The sequence below is a fragment of the Aphelocoma coerulescens genome, chromosome 6 (assembly GCF_041296385.1).
Source record: "Aphelocoma coerulescens isolate FSJ_1873_10779 chromosome 6, UR_Acoe_1.0, whole genome shotgun sequence".
NCBI lineage: Eukaryota > Metazoa > Chordata > Aves > Passeriformes > Corvidae > Aphelocoma > Aphelocoma coerulescens.
Window position 1 is genome coordinate 15,800,827 of NC_091020.1, and position 10,189 is coordinate 15,811,015.

The 10,189-nt window shown below is 40.3% G+C and overlaps 1 long non-coding RNA gene across 3 annotated transcripts; it reads left to right on the top strand.

Annotated features, from left to right (window-relative positions):
• The first annotated feature begins 2 nt into the window (after positions 1-2).
• On the top strand, positions 3-5,850 carry LOC138112817 (uncharacterized). 3 transcript variants are annotated; one of them, XR_011151858.1, is made up of 4 exons: positions 3-184; positions 663-869; positions 2,325-2,373; positions 5,435-5,850. It is a non-coding gene; the product is annotated as an uncharacterized lncRNA (long non-coding RNA). The 3 variants fall into 3 exon arrangements; XR_011151859.1 differs by having other exon boundaries at positions 2,325-2,369; XR_011151860.1 differs by lacking the exon at positions 3-184 and adding an exon at positions 409-452.
• The last annotated feature ends 4,339 nt before the right edge of the window (positions 5,851-10,189 follow it).

Below are 10,189 nucleotides of genomic sequence, written 5' to 3' on the forward strand. Positions count from 1 at the left end.
GTTGCGCGGGCGCTGGTTTCCCAGAGTCGAGATGACGTCAGACATTCTGGTGTCCATATAAGGACACGATTAAGGCCGGGGTGCCGAGATAGCGGGGGGCGAGGGCGGCGAGATTCCTGCACCACGCCCGCTGCCGCCGCAAGTTCGCTCCGTTGGGCTGAGGCGGAGCGTGGAGGCCCACCGGGTGTGTGGGGCTGGGCATCGCTGGGACGGGGGTGGCCGAGGGGAGGTGGCGCTCCTGGCCGGACCCGCTGTCCCCAGGCGCTGCTTGGGGCGCACCCCTTCGTGCGGGGCGTGCGGTTTCCCCGCAGCCGGCCCTGCGCGGCCCGCCCTGGGCGCGGCCCCGTAAGCTTCCGCCCACACTGAGGAAAAGTGGCGAGAGGCTGCGGGCGCCGCTTTCCGCCCGCGCTCCGCCTCAGGTGGGGAGGGTTTTCCCTGCCGTTCCGCTCCAGGTTCGCCTTAGGTGGGGAGGGCTGTCCCCGCTGTGGCGCCCCCCTCATGCTGCCCCTCAGGGCTGAGGGGACACGGCGGGACAGCGCTGAGGCGGCGGCAGCCGCCCCGTGGGGCTGCTCGGGGAGGCACGTACGGGGAGAGTGAACCTCAGCTTGGGTTTTACCGCTATGACTGGCGGTAACAGCAGGAGCTTATTTAAATGCACTTAGGTGAGCGGCGTGGTGTTGGGAGAAGGAGTACTAACCGTGGTCAGAGAGGAACATAAATCCCCGCTTTCCCGTAGCGCCGGTGTGAGAGCGTGGCTGCCAGTCCCAGCCCAGCTCGGGGTGAGCCCTCACGAGCGCTGCCCGCCCTCCGGCGTACCCCGGGCAGGGTCTCTTGTGGCACTGGCAGCACTCGTGATAATAAAATAAAACGTGAGTAAGGAGTTACGCTCTGCCCTTCTTTTCTTTGATGACACGAGCACAGGTTCAGATTTGGAAAGTTATTGCTGGCTTTTAGATGTTTTTATCCTTGTGCTGCTATTTTAAGCCATAAATCAATGTCCCTGTCAGACTAGGTTGCACTCTGAAATGTTCCAGAGCAAACAGTGTGTTTTCTGTGCAATGTTTGAACGCAGCCGGGCCTACCAGAAGACACAGAGACATAGAGAAAGATCAATTAAATCAGTAAGGCTGGTGAGGGCTCAAGGATCTCTTTGTAACTTGTACCAGCATTGTCATGGTTGAAGCTACAGGGACAGTTACAAGCTGTAGGCCTAAAAAGCTATGAAAAACAGATTTTGTTCAGGGTTAAGAAATCTTAACGACACCTTTAGCTCAGAAGCTTTTTGGTTTGGTTTGGTTACTGTTCTCTTTCAGTATGCTGGGAATTGTATTTCTGTGTATTTATTGATTCTCCAGTGGTAGAAGTCATATTACTAATTTCCGTGTTGTACGCTCCCGTTTGGTTTGCAAAGTGGTATACCTGTAGGCTTGATAACAGATAATCAAATTATGCTATTGGCATGCAAAACATAATTACAGTATCAGTCTTTTAGCAGTGATGAGTGTTTTAAGTTACTTGAACTGTGCACTGTAAGAGTTGTTTATGTTGTTTGCTATTGGCTGTATAGCAGGTCCCATTTTTAGTATACACATTCCTAGCAGTTCCTCTTTCACATACTATGGATCCGTTATAATGAGAATAGATAAAAATCCTTCTGGATTGTGCGCAGGAGTTGGGAATTACAAAAAGCAATTAGTCCATGTCTAATAATCTGCTAAATTCTGTTTTATGGAAGTATGCAAACTTAATAAACCCCACATACTTAGTCATTTGTGGGACTTGCACATAAGCTAAGCACTTTGATTAAAAATAATTGCTTTAGATTTAGGATTGTGTATACTGACTTATGGCTGAAATATGCATGTTCATGCATATGTCTTCATATATAATGGAAAAGTGTTATCTGATCATTATAGAAGTCTGACCTGGTGGCTCAAATAGGTACAGTTGCTACAGCCAAATGAAAATACAGAACAGATGGAAATTTTTGGTGGCCTCCTGAAACTTTTCCTACCTACAGAACCAAAATCTGTACTTGTATTTGGGATGTGTTGGTATTAAGGGTTTGTTTCACTATTTTGCTTATATTGGTGTAATTTTTGCCCATACAAAATTTAAATTTTATTCTCTGCATTATGTAACTATGCTGCATGCCTATCACTGAAATTTCCTCTATGCTGTTGCTGTGGCTGCCTAATTTTTGAAGCCACATCCAGCAAAATTCCGTGCAATTAACGGCAATATATGTAACACTGCTTTTCTGGTTGTGTTTTTTTTTTTCTTTTGAAGTACTAAATTTTCAGTGTTTTCTCTTTCCTTTGCAGTATTCACAGCTGTCACATCGATGCCATATGAGTAGCAGCTTTGAGGCAGGTACTTTTTTCAAAAAGTTCCGTTTCTTACTGTACCCCAGATTCTGCTTCCCCAGATTCTACATTAATCATTAATTAATCAGGTCCTAGTAGATGGTTAGAAAGTAATAATAGATGTGGTATTTTCTGTTTATAAAGCCCAGGATGGAAACATGATTTATTTTGTCCTCTTCCAATAAAGTATTGCATATCAAAACAAAGGGATGCAAAATCTCCTTTCCTTTCCACACACTCAAAATGTTAGCGTTATTAAGAAGTAGTATCTATTATTAGCATGGCAGTGGTGACCAGCATCTCAAATAAGTTAATGTGCTTAGAATGAAAGGATTAGCTTTTAAGGCATTCTTTCCATGTCTTTTAGTATTTCATAAGGACTCAGGTGAGTCCAGTTAAACCCATTTCTGCAGAGAATTTGATGTCAGCAGACTCTTCTGCTGACAGAAATCTCCGTTGTCTTTAGGACCAAAACATCTCTCTGGCCCAAATGATCAAATAAATTCTCCTCTTTTCGCAAGTCTTTTAACAGAGCAAAGGAATTCTCTTTTTACTTCCACTGAGGTAAGTGAGGTGCTCAAATAGCAGAAGCGACAGGCTTAGGTAGAGAAAGGGAGGACACCGTATGCTTACAAAAAGCGTAGCTGCAATACATCCTCTGCCACCATGTCTTTTGGAGAGTTCTGTATCCCATGCTCAGGGTACATGGCACTGCAGCTGCAAGTGGCAGGAGCAGTGGAACTGAACTATTTGCAGAGCTTCATGGACCTGCAGTTGTCTGCAATTATAAGGTATTTTGTTAGTTTTAATACTTCATTGAAGTGAATTGTGTCTGATTAGCTCGAAGCACTAGCCTCTGTTTTACAGTAGTTACTTTCAGTATTAGGTACCACAGCACAGAAGAATTACGCTTTCTAGGCAAATACACTTGGTTGTGATTAATCACTTTTCCCTGGAATGATCCAATGTTGTTCCTTTACTGCACCAACTTCTAACTTTTATGAGTAAAAACTAATTAGCTTCCTGAGAAAATGTACAGGAATGCTATATTCACATATTGCATAAACTGGATTGTATAAATGTCTTGATCCTGTGAAGATTTAAGCATATGTTGAAATTTAAGGTTTAGAGTCTCTTTTATCAGCTTCTGGAGGATTGGAGGCTACTATTGATCAGTGGATGTTCTGCATTTCCCTCTTATCAAGCATTAACTTTGGATAATCTAAGGGGTAACAAATGGATGATTGAATTTTAAATAAAAAGTTTTTTTTTTCATTCTGTGGTAAAATCCACCTATTACTAAGTTGTTTGATAGTGTAACTTCACCACAATGGCCTGCCAAAGTGCTTGCCATTATTTAGGTAAGTTTTGCCATGATACCAGGTTAGGTTCTGTTTAGTTCTGCGTCTTGGCTGGCTGTGCTCCAGGAAGTGCAATGATACCTACTTCAGAATTTTTATACACTGGCTCATCATCAGTCACTATCTGAACTACATGGGAGCAGCCTATTACAACTGGAAAATTTACATCACAATTGTCATCCAGCTCCTTTGTTGAATAGAATACGAACTTTGTTTCATCGCACAACACCACTTGGTTCCCAGCCGCCCTTCTTAGCTGTGTTCTGTTGTTGTGCAGACATAATGGGGCTTAGGTCAGTAGAGAAGGTTGCTACCAATTCCCTGTCTCCTGCAAGGGCCTTCTTGCTAGAAGTTCTGCTGGGAAACCAAGAGTATAAATGTGGTTCATTTTTTCTTCTCTGTTCCGGTGTCAACTGCTCTGAACCCAAACCACTTTATTAGCTACACTGCATTCTGAAGTGTTTTTTTTGTGGAGTAAGTATCACAACAATTGTAAAAACAAAATTTAGGGAATGTTTTTAAGAACATGAAACATGTAGAAAAGAAAGGTAAGCATATTAAATATATTTTTTTTTGTGTATTTATTCTAGAAATTGCTAACTAGGGATGAGATTCAAAAAAACATTTTCCAACTTTTCTTCTAAAAAAATTGCCAGTGAAAATATATTATCATGTACATGTAAAGCACGTATGGTAGTGTATGTGCAGTTAAAATTATACAGTCTATTCACAGTAAATGCAAACAAAAAGTTGTTCTGCTCTTGTGCTATCATTACTATAAACCTACAGTAGACTTTGGTTTTTCATAAAGCAACAGGTAGTTTTCAGGAGCTTGACTCGTATACTGGCTCAGAGGTTGTCAGTGTAATTGACTACCTGGTAAACAATCCAAGCCCTTTATTCCCAGTAGGTGACCATTTTAATAGTTTAAACATTCATTTTGCAAATAGTGATTCTGGCTAATATTTATGGTCATTTCTACACACTGACACAGGGAAATTGAGGCAAATAAACAGAAGATCTCAAATGTGTTTTAAGTTAATAATATTAAACCTCATATGGATGTTGTCATTTGGCTTCAAATGACCTTTGCTGCTCTGCAATTCCTTTCCAAGAACATGTTTGTGAGAGCAGTAAGACTCTTGTCATCAAGCAGTTTACAGAGCTGCTGCATCTATCAGCTGAGATGTGGCAACTAGCTTCTTGTATGGTCTTGGTGTATTTCCTTATAAAGGAAAGGCTGTTTTAAATTACTCCTGTTGATCAGTTTAAGCTTCCCCTGTTTTACTTTGCACTCAAATGGTCAGATATCTCAGGTGAGATGCCTACAATAAGTTCTCATATTTTTTGTCTGCCTTGCAAGAACACATCTTGATACTCAGTCCTTGGCTAAGTATTTTTTGCATGCAGTTCTATTCAATTCCATTTCAAGACCTCTGTATCCAAATCAGCTTCCAAGATAATCTAAACAATACGTGATTTTTTTGTGGTGCGGATACATGTTCATCAGTGCTTCTGCAGGCTTTTTTCCCAACTTCTAATATTAGGTGCTTGTATGTATCAACTCCTTTCCTAGTGGTTCCTCATATTGGGTTTGATTTATTCAAGTATTAAAGCTGGTGTGTATTGGGAAATGTAAGTTTGGTCTGAAATTTTAAGTGTTCTGCTGATTTGGAGTCTCATAAGTTATTTATTTCCCTCCTCCAGGATGAACAGGCTCGGGGGTTCTGCAATTCTGCTTATGTTCAAATTCACCACAAAGTCTAAGCCTTTAGACTGGCCAATGCTTCTTGAAAAGCCACTGGCTGAAATTAAGTAGTACTATAAGGAGTAATAATGAACTCTTTCAATATATGCCTGTATGTGATTGGTTTTTAACTGCATAATTGTAGAGATCTTTAACATTTTCATGGGTTCTTTATGGCTTATATAATTACCTGATTTAGTATGCATGCTAAAGATTTGTAGCCATGTATTAGTAGGTATAGGAGTTTACTGACATCAGCAAATACTAAATGGGCAAATTAAAAGAGAAAATGCTAGATGGCACTTAATTTCTGTATCTATGTATATACTCCCTCCATATACAGTGGAGACATAAATGCACAGAATAAATAGACTTTTTTGACACACTTTTGAATTTCTTATCTGTGTTGTATTCAGTAAAACATCTTGACTAAAACTCTTCAAGTGTCTCAAAGGACCTTCAGGTAATTACAATAAAGGCAATTAACCTAATGCAAAAATACTTCCTTCTTCCTGCCCCCAGATCCTGAACTTGCAGTTATTTTCATATAATTGGACCTTGTACTTGGGGAAAATTCAGTAGGACTCATTGTAAGATTGCTTTGTGAACGTTTTTGTTCTCTGTTCCACATAAAATGCAGTGGTGTTACGGAAAGGACTGTGTATTCAACACTGGCACTTACGGTTTTAAAGATCATTAGGACTGTAGTGAGAGTTTTATCCTGCTGCAAAGGGAAGAATCCAGAATGACATCAATTCATGCTACATTACTGGGCCTGAAAAATCTGTTCGCATGGCATGTTATGTCCATAAGTTTTGTTTTAGAATCTCTTCAATATACCAAAAACATAATCATCTTTCTATTGTTCTCCTCTATAGCTAGATTCCTAGCTATTAAAAATGAAACTGTGAATCTCTTATCCATAGGGAAGATCCCTGTGCCTTGCTTTCCTGTAGGTGTCAAATGTTAGTGGCGTTTTGCCCCATTACACAGCTGACATTGCCATGTCAATATTCAGAAATAGGAAATCCTGTCCTAAAGGAGCTTGGCTATAAACTATTAGTTCTGTTAAAATGTTTCAAAATAATTCCTATTTAAGGCATTATATGCAATATGATATGTATTCAGTCCACTTACAAAAGGCAACAGTTGATTCATAAAAATTGTAACATTTTTTGAAATTAGGAGCTGTTTGGATTCTGCTGTCTTGAAGCTGCTGGAGGATGAGAAGCAAAAATTATGGGCTATTAAGTTTGCTGCAAATGCCCTAAAATGCCAGGGGTGAAAGGAAATTCCTGTTTTGGTTTTGGGTTCTGTGTATAGAAAAATGTCCCTGATGCCAGGCAACAAGCTTTTCCATGTGAGTTGTCTACTGTTGCATACTGTGTCAGCATTGCCAACTCAATGGTAAAGTGTGTGCAAACTGGTGCCAAAAGAGGGGCAACAGCTTCAGCAATGTCCCGCTGTGCTTGTGAAACGTTGCTTCCTGAGACAAACTTTCTGCCTTCATCACAGTTCCCCTTGCAGAGCAGTTAGCCAAGCCTAGACTCACATTTTTCACTCATACTGTATTTGATTTACATCAGCTGAAGGAAATGGTAATGTGCAACAGTGACTCTGGAATTTAAACACAAACCCACAAGGGATCTCCATGCTGAAGGCCAACTTCCAAATATGGGAGAAGAGAAGCAGCCGTAGTAGCCTGGGAAGCCATCCTCAGCACAGCAAGGGACAAAGTAGTTGGAAGTATATGAGCTTTTAGGAATTTGTTCAGAAAGGTAATTGCTGTCATGTTTTCATCAGAGTGATGGAATGAAATACAAGCACTGTGATTGCAGAAAGAAGCATGGTTTATGTTAATTGTCTAGAGCCTGAACAACAGAAGTGCAGCTATTCAATTCTATTTTAAGTATGTAGTAGTGCACTTATTCCATATCCAAGTGGGTATCTAAACTCTGCCAATATCAATCTGTTGGGATCACAGTTTTATCAGGAAAACCCATAAGAAGAACATTTGTGAGAAAATTAGTGGGGTTCAGTGCCAAGTCTGGTTGAAATTCTGCCAGAACATTTTCTCTCAATAGAAATAAATTCACCAATATTTAGACCCCACATTCTGCAAATTCTGATTCAAAGGCTTGAGAAGAGCTTTTAATATTACATGTATCATAGCCCCAAAAAAGTGAAGGCTCAACAGATTTTACTTGCTGGTAGATTCACTTGTAGTTAGCTGTTGCAGATTTTTAAGGCATCTGATTTCCATGATCCACAGCGCTAGCTATGTGTCAGCCAGGCACATGGAGAAGCAGTGACCTACAGGCCAAAGGAGTACAGAGCCAAAGCAGCAAGGGCAACTGACAGAGTAGGGGAGTGCAATGTGGTTCACATTTCTAGTGGGTCACTGTTTACAGAATTCTTTGTAAGTGGTACCCTTGTTCACTGCATTATAGACTAGGCATAGGACCTTTTGTTAGCATGAGGATAAATCTGGCTTTTAGAAACAAACAAGGAAAATTACGCCAAAGTCTTACAAATTGAAATGCCATTAGAAAAGCCTTCCCCTTATGGATGTGGACTTCTTATGAAGGAAAATAATTTGTAGGCTATTTTTCCTACTGATTTTGAAAGAACTATAAATTTTCTAGAATAGCTCAGGCAAGAATGACTGTGAAAGAGACACGGGTACTTGTTGTCCTGGGACACTGTCAAGGTGAAGGTGGGAGCAATAGATTCTATTTTTCTTTTCAAACTTTTTTAAGGAAATATCCTGTGTTCTGTCAGCAAATGAGGATTGATTGCACTGTGTTTCAAACCTCTTGAACTGACTGCTGTCTAAACAACAATTGAATTTGAGTTTCTTTAAGGTCATATAGTGGTACATGTAAGAGTATATTATTTATAGGTCATTAGGTAAAGCATCAACATTTTTCAGGTTGATGAAAAGTGCAAGTTTTAGTGGGAAGGACTCCTAAATTTCAATTCACAAGTCTCTCAAATGTATGTTAAAGTTGAGTCATAGTGATTCTGCTACTGTGCCATCAGTGAAATATTTAGTAGAAGGGCTACTAAATGACACCTTTATCTTTCAAAGCTGTTCAAAATAGGAAATGTAGCAGCTTGGATAAAGTTGTTTCTACCTAACTGAAGAAATTTTGGGCTTTATTCTGTAAGAAGACGTTGCTGTGGCTGCTGTTTTAAAAGTTGTATTTTGTGCCTCAAAAGGCTTAAACCTTGATGCCTGATTTGGTTCTGCTTTCCAGCTTCCATTCCTGTACATGATCATGGAGTCCAAAAATTAGTTTGCAGTGTAAAAGATTCCTCCTCCCAGTACATGCTAAAACTGTTCAGACTTTAGTTGAAGAATTTAAAAAAAAAAAAAAAAAAAAAAAGGCTATTAAGTGCTTATAACTTCACTAGAGATATATTTTCTATATCATCATCAAAAAAATTATTGCTTCCAAAAACTTATATGGAGAAAAGTTCGAAAGCCATTTGAAGAAATCGACAAATAGATCCATCACAGTCTATTGAACACAGAGACACACTATTTCTAGATCAAGAAGATCCCCAGCATTGGATTTTTCAGCTGAACATATGTACTTTGGGAATTGTTATTTTATTCTTGTCCCCCTTTTGTATCCTTTCATAAACATTTACTGTTGACCATCATCAAAGTCGGGATACTGTGCTAGATGACACACATGGTCTGACTGGGCATCTTCATGTTGTTCCTGTGAAATGGTTCTGCTCTAGCACCTATATTCATGAAAGAAGGACCAACATTTGTGTCAGGGTAATAAGACACTTCAGAGTAATAATGTGCGATATGAAAGTAAGTTGTTATCTGCTGTTCCTGTTACATCCTCTTTTCTGTGACTGAGCTTTTCCTCTCCTAAAATTGACTCATCTCTGTTGCAACAAAGATATATATTGTATAAACACAGTACTGTTCCCTTTTGATAATTAGTGATAATGTGTGGGAAAACAACACATGCTGTGTCGTCATATCCTGGCATAACCATGGACACAGTGATCTGAGAAGCACAGCTGTGGATCAGGTCGTGGAGTGGGCTTGCATCTAGTCATGTGGCAGGGACTACTTGCTGAACAAGCTTCTAAATGCCATGCATGCCTTTATCACACAAAACATGAGCTGTAAGAAAAGAATTGTTCATATATTAAATATATGCACATTATACATTAAATATATGTACATAAGTACCTGTATTAATGCAGGTACTCCCATGCACCTGATTTACATGCTTATCACAAAATGGATAAGGTTGGGAAGGGATTACAGGTGAGGTCATCTGGTCCAACCTCTCTGCTCAAGCAGGGTCTTCATAAGAGCATATTGTACAGGCTTGCATCGAAATAGTTCTTGAATATCTCCAGTGAGGGAAATTCCACAGCCTCTCTGCCTCTCTGGGCAGTCTGTTCCAGTGTTTGGTCACCTGCACAGTAAAGAAATTCTTCCTTGTGTTAAGGTGGAACTTTCTGTGCATTAGTTTCTGCCTGTTGCTTCTTGTCGTATTGCCCAGCACCACAGAGAAGAGCCTGGATCCATCCTTTCATCCCTCTCCCTTCAGATACTTACATACATGGATGAATTCCCCTCTCAGTGGTCTCTTCTCGAGGCTGATCAGTCCCAGCTACCTCAGCCTTTCCTTTTAAGAGTAACGCTGCAGTCTCTTAATCATCTTTGTCACCCTCTG